The sequence below is a fragment of the Lemur catta genome, chromosome 2 (genome assembly GCF_020740605.2).
Source record: "Lemur catta isolate mLemCat1 chromosome 2, mLemCat1.pri, whole genome shotgun sequence".
NCBI classification, from domain to species: Eukaryota; Metazoa; Chordata; class Mammalia; order Primates; family Lemuridae; genus Lemur; species Lemur catta.
The window spans coordinates 78,429,987-78,446,675 of record NC_059129.1 but is presented as its reverse complement, the minus strand read 5'-3'; positions in this window follow the sequence as shown (position 1 = coordinate 78,446,675).

Sequence of the window (16,689 nt, the reverse complement as noted above, 5' to 3'; positions counted from 1 at the left end):
AGGACCACCCTGAGCAAGAGCGAGACCCTTTCTCTACTTAAAATAGAAAGAAATTATATGGACAGCTAAAAATATATATAGAAAAAATTAGCCGGGCATGGTGGCACATGCCTGTAGTCCCAGCTACTTGGGAGGCTGAGGCAGGAGGATCGCTTGAGCCCAGGAGTTTGAGGTTGCTGTGAGCTAGGCTGATACCACAGCACTCTAGCCTGGGCAACAGAGTGAGACTCTGTCTCAAAAAAAAAAAAAAAAAAAGAAAAAAGAAAAGAAAAGAAAAGAGCAAAAGAGAGAGAGAGAGGAGACTTGGACTTGAGTATTTCAATTACATGAACCAAAAATTCCTTCCATGCTTAAGCCAGTATGAGTTGGGCTTTTCTGTCACTTGCACCTGAATAAGTTAGAAGACAAAATTGATGCAGGTGTATGTGATCATGTTAAAAAAATAAGACAGTTTATCAGAAGTGAAGGCCTTCCATTTGCCAGGCACTCTGCTGGTCCCTGGGGGCATGCAGGGATCAGTGAGATAGGGCCTCTCTTACTTACCTTCTCCAAACACTGGATCTTCCTAGGATTTACTCCAAACACTTGTACTGATTTCCATCCTCCCAGTGACAGTAAGCTTTAAGGAATCTCTGTGTTTTTTTCCTCCAAACAACATACCCTTTTATAAAGATTTTTTGCAGGTAAGAGGAAAAAATAGAGGGAGAGAATCTTGATTGTGTATTGTTACTATAAGGTAAACATATGTCTTAATGCCTAGAGAAATAGCTGGCACTTCAATAATTTTTCCTTTTTGGAGATGAAGGAAAAGAGCTATTATTTAAATGACAGCCTTAGGCAATAATCCTTGAAGAGGGAGGAACATCCAGGGCCAAAGACTGTTAACAAAGCTACCCAGATGAAGTTCTGGTTACATAGTCAATCTAATGGAATAGCCAATAATCAGAAAAAAATTAGATTACACTGCCAGGCGCTGAACTAAACATAAATTTCATATATCTACATATTTTGGGGGGCAGTGAAGGGGCAAATATTTTTAAATATTACTGACTTATAAATGAAGAGTTTATCTGTTTAAGAGTTCCCATAACAATTTCAATAAGATCCCTTTGTCTACCAAACATTCACACACACACACACACAGACACACACACACACAAACACACGCCATATCAGTCAGAAGAACAGTTATCCTCATCCTCCATGTAATATAAATGTCAGATCATAAAATTCTAATTATATATTTTAATTTACAAATTTATAAATTTTATCATTTATAAGATTACAAATTTTAAAGCCGCTCAAAACCACTGTAGACCATGATGCAAATATTTTAAAAGAACAGGTTATCTGTTTCTGCTAAAGTCCCTCCAATGGCAGAGGAAATGAACTCCCATCCCCTGGTTCTGGGGCTGGCAACAGTTTCTAAATGCAGAACATCCCTTTCAAATGTCAGATTTTATCTTTAAAAATTAATGTGACATTTGCATTTTACTCCATAGTATATTTATGTTTTCTTGAATATGAAAAATGATTAAAATCATTCATTATTGAATAAAGCTGACCATGTTTACCAAGCGTCTTCTGGTTTTCTATCACACACATATTTACACAAGTTTGAGAAATATGGCTTATGACAACAGGAGCTTAAACTCTGAGGTGGGAAATCTCTTTAGGGTATAACAGTCTTGGTATTGTCTGTGGCTATTAGATCTTTCTCAAACACAAAGAGAGGAAATAAAGTTAGGCAACACGGACACCATAAAGTTTACTAAAAAATTGAGGGAACTCCATTCATTGCTTCCCATCTGGCCGGTGACAAAGTGCATGTCTTGGCTCCTGCGGCTCTGGTCTCACCCTCATGGCTGGGGAACGTTGATGACATACAGGAAATCAGCTTGTGCCCATTAGGCAATCTGAGAAATAAAATTATAAAAAGTAAAATACTAAACAGAATAATTTGTGTGTGTGTGAGAGAGATCATTATAAGTTGAAGCATATAAAATTTTCAATATTTGGCCTTTTTGGCAATATCTATGATTTATCCTAATATTTCTCCAAAGCTTATTAACCAACAATGTGCATAGCAGTGGTTTTTAAGTGAAATGTTACACTGTAGATCATAATAAGAATGATATTTTCATCCTGTTTTTAAAAAGTGTACCCAGAATGCAGAATGTGGAAATAGAAAGTAAAAGTGGATAGTGCTGAAAACAATCAGAATATTTTATTTTCGTAGCCTAAGGGTTTGAATTGTGATCAAGGTTCATAGAATCGTTTCAGACAATTTTGGGAAATGATCCTTGTGGTTGCTTCTTGATCCAGCAAGTATTAAGAAAGAAAACATCAGGACCAGAAGAATAAGCCTTGAGCATTGCACAAAAACACTTGGAAAGATGAAGTCCCCTGTGCTCTTCATGGCCATAAGCAAAGTGCATTTATTCAACCATTTTATCAGTGTGAGATGGAGGGAAAGCAGATGTTGCTTTATTCTTCCTCTGTTTTCATCAATTGCCAGATAATACTCTTTGCAGCCATCTGATCAATTTCTCTCAGCATCACACTTTCCCTTAGTAGGCAGCTTAGCGCCCATGTCAGACTTTTCAGAATCTTATATTTTAACCTAGATCCATTCTTTCCTAGGACTCATTTAAATTTCAGCTCTTATCTCAAATCTTAAGTCTCATATAGGAGTGAACAAACTTGATGGAACCACACAGAGACAGAGAAAGTAACCAAACTCAATAGCCTCAACAGCATATGAAGAGTGTAGTATGATACATGTGTTAAAATGTTTAAGTTAGGGTAGATGAGCCCTACATGCTTCTTTAGATTTTAATTTCCTAGGTCTAGATCTGGATTAGGTGGAGAAGAGAAATGGAAGCTCAGAAGTGAGAATTTGGGTAATCAAGGAGGAAAGCAGAGAGCATTTCTAAGCACGTTAGTATTTCTGCCCATAGCTTGGCACACCTTATGTAGCCTTGGAGTTCAGACTTGCCGCCTTCATTCTGTCTTGGATTGTATGACTTGAAGCTTCAGCTGAGAAGTCAGGGAGAGATAAACAAAACAACCAACCCAATTTCAGAAGAAGATATGAGCAGCTAGTCAACAAAATGCTTTCCGATGGAAAGTTAACTCTCAAGTTATCAAGAAATTGTTCTCTCACTACATCAGAAATGTGATACAAACAGAAAACGTTTCCTAGTTAAAAATTTTAAATATACACAGAAATTGAAAGAATGGTTAAAAAAACCCCACCTAGATTCAATTTTCAAAATGATTCCATTCCTGCTTTATCTCACCCTTTTGTTGTTATTGAGGCTTTTATTTTTTATTTTTTTTTCAGCGAGCGCAACATAGCGATTATTGAGGCTTTAAAGCAAATCACAGCCCCATGGCATTGTACGCTGATCTATATACTTCAGTTTGCATCTCTTAAAAATTAAGGATATTTTCTTTTATAACTACAGTGCCACTTGGGCAAAATTTTAAGTGATAATTTATTACTAAAAAAAAGAAAATGTGTACTTAATGTTTATACTCTGCTTCATTGCAAAAATTCACACAATAGGAGAAAAAGAGATAAAACTAAAGGAAAATAAGGGTAAAATAGTAAAATGAAGTCAGAAATAAAAGTATTGAACATCATGTGTACGGAAGGTCTTATTCTAACTTTAAACCCAACCCTTTGCTTCACCAAAGCAGGGGGGAAACCCTGGCAATGACAGAATTCAGTGTCTATAAAGGAGACATAGCACCATTTCTCTGGAGAACGTGGCTTTTCCTGTCTCTAAGATCTGCGAGGAATTTCTCCTAGATATCTTCATGAAGAAGACAGTGTGAGATTTATCGGACAATATAGTTTACAAAATCCCCACAATAAATACAAAAGAGGTTTTGTGCTGCTCCTTATTAAAGTGTCCTGGTTGCAAGCTAAGGCATAGTGCTGAAGTCAGCTGAGTAAAACCATCCTACAAGGGCCAGAGCAGTGTGTCATGTGCGCCTGGTGGCCGCCATCCCAAGGTACAGCATAAAGCCCATTCATTTCAAATAAGCTTTTAATCTCTCTCAGACTCCCAGTGTCCCAATTCCCCCATAAATAATACAGCCCTAATTTTAAAAACTCAAATCCAGCTGTTACTACTTTTAAGTGCTGTTATCCATCGCAAGTCAGTGTGACACCAAACGTGTCTTCCACATTCATTCATCATTTGTGAATTTGGCCCAGCCACTGGATTTTTTTCCCCTGTTGTTAAGAAGGGTTGCAAATGCCAAAAGCAATCAATCTAGGAAGCAAATCAATGTGAACAGCCATCAGGGGGAAGAGCTAACCCTGCAGCTATCTACTATTTGGTTTTCGAAATAGCAGCAGAGCTTGTCTTTGGATCTAATGACTGGAATACCCATGCTCTAAAGGGGCTGTTTCCCTTCAGCTTTTAAAAAATTCTCTTACTCCAGGCTAGCTTTGCAGATAGTTTCCAAGCTGCAGGAACAGCTTGAGTCTGGAGGCAGTACCCCTGCTCCATCAGCCTCGGGGACCAGGTGGTTCCAGGGTGTCTTCGGCTCGCTCTCACCTCCATGCTGTTGTTGCATTGATCCTCAATAAGCACTCTGGCTCCCCGACATTCTGCTACCCACCATCAATATCTCTGCAGAGGGTGCAAAATGCAATTTCTTTGTGTCCTTGGTATGTGTAACATAGCTCATCATGCTTTTAAAGATTTCCTCCTAGCTTCTGCTAACAGCCTGTGCTTGCTTCCTGCAGTTCTGTTCATCACACGGCTAAATAAACCTGTTTGATGTTGCCATCTCTGAGGAGTCCAACCAGAAAACATGCTGGAATCATATATTTAGGTGAGCTGACATCAAGGAACAATGAGAAAAAAACAACTCAATAAGTAGGGAGGAATTTTTAATGCACATTTTTTTTATCAAACTAAAAAAAAAAAAAGAAAGAAAACAAAAATATTTTTGGAAATTTAAACATACCCACAGTGGTAAAATATGTCCTGCTTCCACATTGCATATTTTTCTGGGTATAACATTCCTATTTTAAAATTGTAGCAACAGATCCAAGAAACAAATGTCTTTGAAAATTCCATTTCATGGAAGTGTCACAGTATGCATTTAAACTTTTTTTTCCTACTGAAAATTGTTGCAAACAGCATGAAAGACGTCAATACAGGAAACAGAATAAAAGTAATGGACAGTCTTAAAAACACAGAGGAATAAAAATGTTCATGAAATACTATGCTCAAATGACTAATGTTAATATTTAGGTAAAATTATTCCCTGTAGGCAAGAAAATAAGTAAGACACCTATGCCATAATACATAAAATAATAGTAGCAGGGGAAATAAAGTCAGAAAAGTCATTAATATTTCTAAATCATTTTAGAAAGTTGGCAGAGAGAATATTCAACAGCAAAATAAAATTTGTTAGTATTTCATAGGAACAGAAGATTTCAGATTACTGTTGATTTTTTTTTCAGTATACTAAAAAAATTGTTTTTGTTAGTTTGTTGTTGTCTTGGCTTGTAACATCTGTATTGTTATTTATATTTCATTTTTCACTTTGAAGGGGTCTTAATTCTCATTCTGTCACTCTCCCTGACATTTATTCATCCAAACTTACCTTTAGAGTCTATCTATAATTACATAATATTTTTAAGTTTCCTAAATGTAGTCCTTTATTTGGAGTCTTTAACATTAAAAAAGTCTAGATATTGAATCCTACTTTCCTGTTTTCCCTTAGACATATGCTTTCCTAAATTCCCAAACAGCAAGTGTCTAAAATGTGCCTCACCACCACTCCATCTTCACTGAAGGCTCCGTGTTAGAATTGGGTTCAATACCCAGGGAGTTAAAATTCAGTCAAGGAATTCACAATTAAATAAACAAAATAAAAAATAAACTGGAAGCTAATAGGTAGACACTTGCCTGAAGGAGGTGAAGTTCAAGCTGCCTGTTAAAGAATAGGAAGGATTTAGGTGTAGAGAACAGGGGAGTCTGTTCCAAATAGAAAGGGTGCTATGTAAACCACTTAGCTGCAGAGGGAAAACTTGGATGCTAGAGGGATGCCTAGCAGAGAGAGGGGTAGAAGCAATTTTATAATTTTTCAGTGCTTTCGATTGATGGTCATAAAAGCCATAATGCTGACAAAGTCCAGTGTAAGCTCTGGAAGGTGTTGTGTCGACATGCCCTCTTTAGTTCCACTGGGGGAAAACAGAGCCATTTACCCACTGAATGCACCCAAAACCACACAAGAAGAAACAGGTCCCCGAGATCAGGGCATGTGGTGAGCCACTCCAGGGAAGCTCTGGGCATGATTACTGAGCTTGGTAATGAAATGTTCCACACTTCTTTAGATGCTACATTGCATTGACTACCCAACTCTTTCAATGTGCAGAGAGCCCTTCTGGAACTCATCAGCATCTCCATCCACCATCGCTGAGTCTTACATCCTAATTAAGGGCTTCCAATTCTTAATTGCCTAAGTCTCTCTGGGGAAGTCTCAATACACAAATCATGAATTCATTTGTTTGTGGTGGGACAAAATTACTGTTTTCTTCCTGGTTCTAAATTCTCCTCTAAATACCTACAAGAATCTATGATTGGGGCCATTCATTACATAACATAGTAGCATGTTACAGGAGGGGAGATCCATAATGACCCAATTCCTCTGGAGACTCACCGTAGGTACAGAATACCAAGCTTTGCAGTGAGGCTCCAAGACTGAAATAAAGAGAGGAACGAGAATTAGAGAAAAGCCTTTAATTCTCTAAGTGAAAGTGAACATTCACTCTTTCTGTAAAATGAAGCCCAGAATCCTTCATATTCTTTTCAGTGTCCATACAGTAGGATGAATATCCTGGAAAATCAGTTGCTCTAAGGGGCACTTTCTACATCCTCATGGCCATCTTCTGTAAACCCAGAACCACGACTTCAACTGCTCGATCAACAATAAATAATGGCCTCCACACAGGCATGGCTAAATGTCTGTAGAACTGTATCCTGCAGAAAAACTTTTGTCGGTTTTTCTGCTGTTTTTCCAGCTGGCCAATAAATATCAAGGACATTTGTATTCTCATTTACAATGAGTAGTAAGACATGGGCCTATTTTAATTTCTGGGCACCGTTCTAGAAATGTAGGCATTGGGAATAATTCTTTTGAGGAGGGATGTCTCAGTATTGCAGGGGTTATGTGAACATCAGCTACATACCCTGGTACATATTTCTTGTTAAAATAGCAAAAAATTATATACCAGCTTCCAATAGATTTGGCCTGAGGGGTAGTGATTCTTTAAAAAAAGATTGGAGGCTGGGCACGGTGGTTCATGTCCATAATCTTAGCACTTTGGGAGGCTGAGGTGGGAGGATCACTTGAGCCCAGGAGTTTGAGGTTGCAGTGAGCTATGATGATGCCACCGCACTTTAGCCCTGGTGACAGAGCAAGACCCTATTGGCAAAAAACTCAAACAAACAAAAATATTTTAAAAATTTAAAAAAGATTGGCTCTAAGGTGCTCAGAAGTGACAACTGCTGTCAGTTGCCTGTGTGCTAACTTCAGCAGCTATAACCTATATTTTAGTACTAGGTGTGTTTGAGTTGCACACAATTGTCACGTGATTCAGACATCATAATGATCTTCCATTCATTTTTCCTTCTCTGTCTGAGAAGGAAGGTCAGCTGATTAAAATATAATGAACACAGAGACTCCCAGCAATGAATATCTCCCAGAGAACTCAGCTCCCTGGCTTCTGCTTTGGCTCATCATCTAAAAATGCCCCTGACTCAGACTGCCTCCCGCCGAGGCTGAGTTTCAGCTGCCTGTGTCTATCACGTGATCAAGACATTGGACATGCCTGGATCCCAAGGGCCTTCTCTGCCCTAGACATTCCTATCTAATCAGTATGAAAAACATCCAATGTAGTAAATGCCACTTTAATTATAAGCTTGCTTCAACTGGATTAGAATTAAAATAAGCGTGCTTAAGACAAAAATTGGATCTGAAAAGCAAAATTAGTAATAGAGCTTCTGGGACAGGAGTCCATTTTTATTTTATGATTAAGTGATTTTGTTTCCTAATTCTCATTTTAATATTCTCATTTCCACCATAAACCTATACCACCATCCAATCCCATGCATCATTTCTCAAGTAATTCAGTTTCTTTTTTCCCTGTCCTTCAGGTTTACTGCCTCTCTCCACTTCAGGGCACCCCTAGTTTTGGATGCAGATGTTAAGCATTGAGGAGAAGCTGTAATGTAGAGGTTAGTAAATAGTTGTGAACAGTAGCTTTAGAGTTAGACTTGGTTTCAAACACTTATTAGCAGTGTAAATTGTATACCATATTTAGCCGGTAAGCTTCAATTTCCTCAAAGCTTCATAGAATAGAAAGAAATACTTATTTCACAGGGTGATTTTAAGGACAAATGAGCTCATAATGTAGGTAATGCCTTCAGCAAAGGGCCTGCAAATGCAGTAATATCACCTGACAAATGCTATTTATTGATATGGGTAGGGAGAGGCTCATCAGACCTGTGTGTCAATCTGGAATCAGAAAAATCCAAGCTCAAACTCCAGCTTCAGCCTTTATGAGTTATGAGGCCCTGGGCAAGTTGCTTTGTTGGTTCTTTTCCAAAATGGGGATAAAAACACCCATCTTACAGGTAACATTGTGAGTGCTGTGTTAATTAATACAAGTTTCTTCTAAAAGATAAGTCTCAGCTGTATTTGTTCATTTGTATATTTGTTTTTTTTTTTTTTTTTTTGAGACAGAGTCTTGCTCTGTCACCCAGGTTAGAGTGCCGTGGTGTCAGCCTAGCTCACAGCAACCTCAAACTCCTGGGCTCAAGCGATCCTCCTTCCTCAGCCTCCTGAGTAGCTGGGACTACAGGCATGCGCCACCATGCCCGGCTCATTTTTTCTATATATTTTTAGTTGTCCACCTAATTTCCTTCTATTTTTAGTAGAGACGGGGTCTCGCTCTTGCTCAGGCTGGTCTTGAACTCCTGAGCTCAAATGGTCCCCCCACCTCTGCCTCCCAGAGTGCTAGGATTACAGGCGTGAGCCACCGTGCCCAGCCAGCTGTATTTATATACATAGAATAAAATGCCCACCAGACATTTCGCTCTGAAATACCCTGGTAATGAGAAAGAAAATGTGATCACCATCTTCTAAAGTATTTCCGTGACAGTTACTCTTGCTCTGTCCTCATGGCCATAAATAACACTTCTATTCAAAATATCCAAATTATTTGGTAACAGACTTCTTACTCCAGGCAAGGTTCTCTGGAACTAAAATAGGCAGAGTTATGAACAAGTGTCGTCTACTTTTTATTCATTCTACAGATTCAGATTACAGTAGTTGAGCCTAAGTCAAGACTGATAACAGATTCTAGAAACCACAGTGGTCAATTGGTAATGTTGAAAAACCAAATACCTCGGGTGTTCTAAAGAGAGGGTTCCTTTTTCTCGTCCGAGATAAAAATACCATCTAGAAACTGGCTACATTATAACAGGATATGGAGAAGAGAGAATGTGATGGTTAATTTTATGCATCAATTTGATTGAGTCAAGGGATGCCCAGATAGCTGGTAAAACATTATCTCTGGGTCTGTGAGGGTGTTTCCAAAAGAGATCAGCATTTGCATCTGTGGACTGAGATAAAAAAGATCTGCCCTCACCAATGTCAGCAGCATCATCTAATCTATTGAAGGACCAAATAGAACAAAAAAGCACAGAAAGTGAGAATTTTCTCTCTCTCTTCTTGAGTTGGGACGTCTGTTTTCTGCTCTGAGATATCAGAGCTCCTGTCTGGTTCTTGGGCCTTTGGACTCCGAGAGACACCAGCCAGTGGCACCTGTTGGTTCTCAGGCCCAAACTGAATAACAGTCTGAATTCTTAATTCTCCATCTTGCAGGTGGCATATTGTAGGACTTCTTGGCCTCCACAATTAGCTCAATCGTGTGATTTCCATAATAAATTCCCATAATAAATCTCCTTATATCTTTATGTATCTCCTACTTGTTCTGTTTCTCTGGAGAGCCCTAACTAATATGAAGAGTGAGCTGTTTATCATTAGCAAAAGGGCCTTGTGACAGGTTATATTATTGTCCCTAATTATATGCTGCTGCTCTCCATGAGTGGCCTATACTTCTCCACCCCATTGCCTGCTCACGTAACTTGATTTGGCTAACAAAATGGGAGCCACTTTTAAACAGAATCTTTAAGAGCCACTGGTAATTCTTTGCTTTTAGAAATTCCTGTAGAATTTTCACCAATGATTCCCTCATGTGGGCCAGAAGTCCCTGATGGACTTGACCGGCCTCTTCTTGACAAGGCTGCACAGATAAGCACAATATGTCCAGCACTGCACTTTACAAAGTAAGAACACACTGTCCTCAACTTTGGTTTTCAGTTAACACAGACATGTACACATACACAGACACACACACCCTTCACATATATTTATATTTTCTACACCGTTGAGTAAATTCCCTGTCTTTTGTTACCTTCTGTGAGATAATTTAACTTCTTAATGCAGTTGGAAAATGTGGTGCAAGTGATACTGTAGTAAATGAAAGAACTTCATCAACTTCTAATTATAAATTGAATCACTGTGTGGATAGCATAACAAAATAGCCCATTTTTAGTAATCCACAATAGAAATTGGTTCAGGGAAGACTTCATTGAAAGGATAAGACTAACAAGCTCTAATTAAATGCATTTAAAAAATATTTCCCCAACTTCTGGACCAGCACTGTCCAATAGGACTTTGCATAATGATGGAAGAATTCTATAGCCCTGCTATCCAATATTGTTATCCATGCAGCTATTAAATACTTGAAATGTGGCTAGTGCAACTGCAAAGATGAATTTTATTTTTTTGTTTTTGTTTTTCTTTTTTCTTTTTTTGAGACAGAGTCTCACTCTATTGCCCAGGTTAGAGTGCCGTGGCGTCAGCCTAGCTCACAGCATCCTCAAACTCCTGGGCTCAAGCAATCCTCCTGTCTCAGCCTCCTGAGGGCCTGGGACTACAGACATGAGCCACCTTGCTCGGCTAATTTTTTCTATTTTTAGTAGAGACAGGGTCTCACTCTCACTCAGGCTGGTGTCAAACTCCTGACCTCAAGCAATCCTCTTGCCTTCGCTTCCCAGAGTGCTAGGATTACAGGCATGTGCCACGACACCCAGCCCAAAGATGAAGTTTAAATTTAATAATTTATACTTACATTTATATAACCACATATGGCTAGTAGCTACTGAATTAGAGAGTGCATCTTAGACCCTATATTCAAAGAGTCTTTTCCTAATAACTGAAGTACTCTTTATGTTACTATATTTGGTAACATGAGTTTCTTAATTGTGTGTGTGTGGTACACACACATATACATACACATATCTGTATCTATCTGGTTATCTATCTGTCTATGCAAGTGCCAGACAGCCTCACTCTTTTCTGTACCATTACAGATTCAAGAAAATATTCCCTGTTCTGTTCCAGACTTATATGGGTACTCCCAGTGGAGATTTAATCTAGCTTTACGGGGAAAATCTTGTGATAAAGCATTTCCCCAAGATAATTCCTATTTGCAAAAGGAAAGTACCACAGCCTAGAATCTTGAGTTAAAGACGTTCTTATTCAATCCATCCATTGATCTAGAAAGAACCACTCCCAAATAATCCTGACAACTTCTAAATATTATACTAACAAATTTCTATACTTTAACTCCTCATCTTTATACTGAAAATTAGACTCCAAGTTCTTTAAACAACCAGATTTTAGTTGCTCCTAGTCCTTAAATTGAAAATGAACTGTATTTTTTATCTCACTACATAATTAAACAACGAGTTTATGTACCTCATTTTCAAATGACTCCACTGCAAAGATGTAATATTCTGGGATCTCCTGTAATTGTAAGAACATGGGATTTGGAAAATAATTTTTGGTTGTGAAGACATAATTATTTGGGGAGGCTGGAAAGCCAGAGGCAGGTTTATTATTAGGGACATTTGGACACTAACTGTCTTTACTTTCTGTGGATACGGCATTCTTGGTGGACTTTCTCAGGGAGTAGAGGCCAGGGAAATCCTTGCCAAGACAGGCCACATTGGTCCTGCCTCAGAGAGTTTTCTTTATCCTTGGCTAATTAACTAAGACATTTAATCTATTCTTAATTTGGGTGTGATGTGTTCTCTTCTGCTTAATTATAGAGCATCAGAAAGACCTGATTCTACTTCCTATTCTCAGTGTGAGAATTAATTCATCTGCAGGACTTAGCATAGCAACTAACTAATTTTGTGCCCTCAATAAGTGAACATTGATGTTGTTTTTATTGAGTTTTAAAACTAAAATGTAATTTTATCTAAAGAACAGAAAAGCTTCTAAGAAATGGAAGATCTTTTGAAATAAAGTAAAGTGGTGGTCAAAAGAAAGAGATAAAACTACACCAAATATACTGAAAACAAAAGCACCTTCATCCTCAAGGTTTTAGTTTTCTATTAAAAAACAAAATAGAATAGAATGGCTAAGTTAAAGATCAGACTCACTTCTACAGATAAGGCAGGCATGACCAGCCTTAATTTTTATTAGCTTGAGAAAAGGACGTTAATGAACCAAAAGCAGGGGAGCTGAGGCACTGCGAGGTTTCCACAGGCTGTCTGTGGTTGCTCAGGTAAAAGACTCTGGCATATTTCCCGGATTTCATCTGCAGTTTCCCTCAGCCCAACTGGGTGTAATTAACAGAGCTCTAAGGCACCTTCCCCTATGAGCAATGGGTCTCACAGGAAGCTGCCAGTATGTTTCCGGGATCCTCTCCTCAGGCTAGCGGCTGACGAGCGTGCTAGTCATCAAATCTCCCCTCCATAAAGGAAGTAATGCCATCAGCACGATTAGCTTCAAACACACAGGGGGACACGTTTGATTTGGATTTTCTTAGCCTGGAAACTAGATTGGGCAGTTTTGAAAGCGTATTAACTTTTTCAAACACAAGCCTGAAAGAGATAATGACATTTTCCAGCGTGGCTGACCAGCATCAGGACCTGGCTTAAGCAATAAAGAATTCAGACTTATGGAAAAGGAATATTCAAATGTGGGAGCAGCTATGTTACAATGTTTAATGTAATATGTCTATAATTCTTATATGCATTATGTCTAATGTTCAAGACATCAAGATTATTTCTCAAAATAGAAATAGGGGAGGAATAAGAAAGAGTGGATGTATCAGGAATATGTTTTATATTTGTTGTGTCTTTGTTCCCCAGGGGAAAATGTAAAACTTTGCAGTGAAAGTGTCAACTGGATTGCTTGATGATGACTAATATTTACAAATTTGCTCTGGGGGAAATAAAGTGGAAATTTAAATAATGTTGCAACTTGCCATTAGCGCTGGTTTTTACTGTCTATTTCCAAATGAGGACACAAGTGAAAGATAATGGGGAACCTGCCTGGACTATATAATGCTCAGTCAAACATTATATAGTCCCAGCTACTCGGGAGGCTGAGGAGGAAAGATCACGTGAGCCCAGGATTTGAGGGCAATGATATTAAAACCTTGTGTCTAGAAAAAAACAAAACCAAAAACCCTCTTCCTTTCATTGATTCTGTAGATATACGCTGGTTTAAGTGCATAAATGGCTTTGCTTTTAAGCTGTTAATCTGTAAAGAAACTTTAAAGTTTCCCTGTTTAGCAAATATTCCTATAGTCTTTGGACACAAAATGTCTATATGTACACATAGACACAGAATTATATTTTATACTCATCAAACAGAACAGCAATTCATTCCAAGTTGCAGAATCATCTCCCCTAAGAAAATAGACTTTCCTCATTGCTGATCATATACACCCCTTCTCCCTTGCTGATTATACTGTCCAGTCCCTTTGCTTCTGAACCCCACCCATCAAAGGGTCTCCTATCCTGTGAGATGAATCTAATTAAATTTTAGGGCATATTCAAGTGCTAGAGATAAACAAAAATAAGGCAAGAGCTCATGCATAATAACGATAGTAATCTTCAGAGTTACCATTTAAATTAATGCTTTTAATCAAGCAATCTAAACATCATAATGCAAAAGCAGAAATAGAATTTAAATTTAAATTGACATTCTACCCCATTAAAAACAAGGGGCACGGGGTGGGGGTAAAATTGACAAAGATACTTTTACTTTACCCACGTAAACATCAGACTGTCTTTTTCTCCCTAGGCTTGCTTTTCATTCTTTGGCATGACAGTTCTGATCCTTCAGCCTCCCCACGAAGAAAAGAAAAATTTCCTTGAAGCTGAACTAAATTCATCAGCAAACGAAATTATATTCATTTGAAAAAATGCTAAATGGAAAAAGGCAGGTTTATTTTAAGCCGTCAACAGGCTGTTTTAGTTAATCATGCACAGTGCAGAAGACAGGAGTTTGGTTGCTAAGAAAATGGTTGGCATGTTTCCATGAAATCCATGTGATGTGAAATGCATCTGTTCGTTTCAATAGTGAAATAGAAAAAAATAAAATAAACAGTGCAGGGTATATTTGGTGAGTCACTGTGGCAGGGCCAAAATAACTTATGTGTTGTCAGTTTATTCTATACAATCTTATTGTTATGACGTTAGCCTTTTCTTATAATTCAAAAAATTTTATTTTAATAGTGATATTTTGTTAGAAAATGAATACATATTCATTTTAGATAAATCAGAAAATATAAAATAAGAAAATTAAAATCTGCTATCTCTCTCTCTCACCCCCCCCCAATATATCTATAAAGCCTCGTGCATGCACAGTAGGGGCTTAATATTTATTGCCAGAATGAATTATTAATAATATGTATTCTACTTACAAATGTGGGATCATACTGTATATATTTTTACATACTGAATATACTTTTATAAACTCCTTTTTCATTAAAAGATTTATCATAAACATTTTTCTGTTGTTAAATATTCTTTTGTAGCATAATTTTAATAGTTTTGTTATTGTGGGACATATAAGTTGTTTGGAACTCCAGCAAGTCTTCTTCAGGAGCCAGGAACTGAACACAAGCATCTGCCCAATGAGGCTGATACTGTGGTGCTGATGAAATCTGAACATGTTCAATAATTTTTGATTGGATATCACACTTATTTCTCTGGTTATTGAGACAGTAAATGAAATCTCAGCTGTTACGATTGTGTGTAATTCCACCATTTCCACCAACAGATACAGATCATTACTATTTAGATTAGTAACAACTTGCTGTCCACATCCAGGTGTATTAATGTGAGAGGGAACAGTCAAAGATAGCAACCTGCTTGGCATACCCCTGCACACCACAGTGGTCCTCAGTGAAGTAAGAATGATCACCGATGTCCACATTTTCTTTTCTTTTCTTTTTCTTTTTTCCAAGACAGAGTCTTACTCTGTTGCCTGGGCTAGAGTGCCGTGGTGTCAGACTAGCTCACAGCAACCTCAAACTCCTGGGCTCAAGTGATCCTTCTGCCTCAGCCTCCTGAATAGCTGGGACTGACTACAGGCATGTGCCACCATGGCCGGCTCATTTTTTCTATATATTTTTAGTTGTCCAGCTAATTTCTTTCTATTTTTAGTAGAGACGGGGTCTCGTTCTTGTTCCAGCTGTTCTCAAACTCCTGAGCTCAAATGATCCACCCGCCTCTGCCTCCCAGAGTGCTAGGATTACAGGCATGAGCCACTGCGCCCGGCAATGTCCACATTTTCAAGGTTGCTGCTGTGGACTAAGAGCATGGACAAAAAGAACAGTATTAAGTCACAATGTGGAAGAATATATTGATTAATGAAAATCTTGATTAATGAAGCTATTGATCATATGATTCAGAAGGCTGAGAAGTTCAATGCAATAAAATGAGAAGCAGAGAAACATTGTTGGTATCTCCTTAGAACTCACTTGAATCCACTGTCCTCGCTAAGGAAAAAGTGGAAAACAGGAAAATTCAAGGCAAAAATGATGATGGAGAACAAACAGAAGATTCTTGAAGATTTAGTAAAATCATTAGCTGGCTGAACAAGCATCAGCCTGTTGAGAACGAAGAATTTGAATATCAGCAGAAAAATTGGAGAATGCCAGTTCATCATCACAAGGTTTGGGGAGCTGAGGACGTATCGAGAGAAACAGCTTCCCAGGGCAGAGCACCACTGTCACAGGTGCCTTGTCTGAGCCCATTATCAAAGAGGGTGCCCATGCTGACCAGAAAGAGCGTGCATTCCACAGTCCCGTTGCAAAGTTTACATGTGTGCCCAAGTCGGTTCAGTGGCAGCTTAAAACATATTTAAACTGTGAATTAAGCTGTAGGTAAATAGATCCAAAAATGTATAGTAGCTCAAACAAAATAGAAGTTTATTTCTTGCTATTTAACACTCAAAGGCAGGTGTTCCTTGTTGGTGAATGGTTCTTCTCCACATAGTGACTCAGAGACCCAGGCTCACTTTGCCTTCTCTTCACCAGGGCTTCACCTTTGTCATCTCTGCCTGCAGTCAGTGGAAGAAACATTAAAACATGGAGCGGGCACACCTACTTCTTTAAAAAAAAGCCTTGTCCCAGAAATGATATTCATCACTAGAACTCAGTCATGTGACCTAACTGCAGGAAGGCTGGGATATGTAGTCCAATTATGTACCTAAGAAGAGAAAATGAATCGGTGAGGAGAGGAGGCGAGAGCTAGTATTATCTGAAGTTGTTTAAATTTT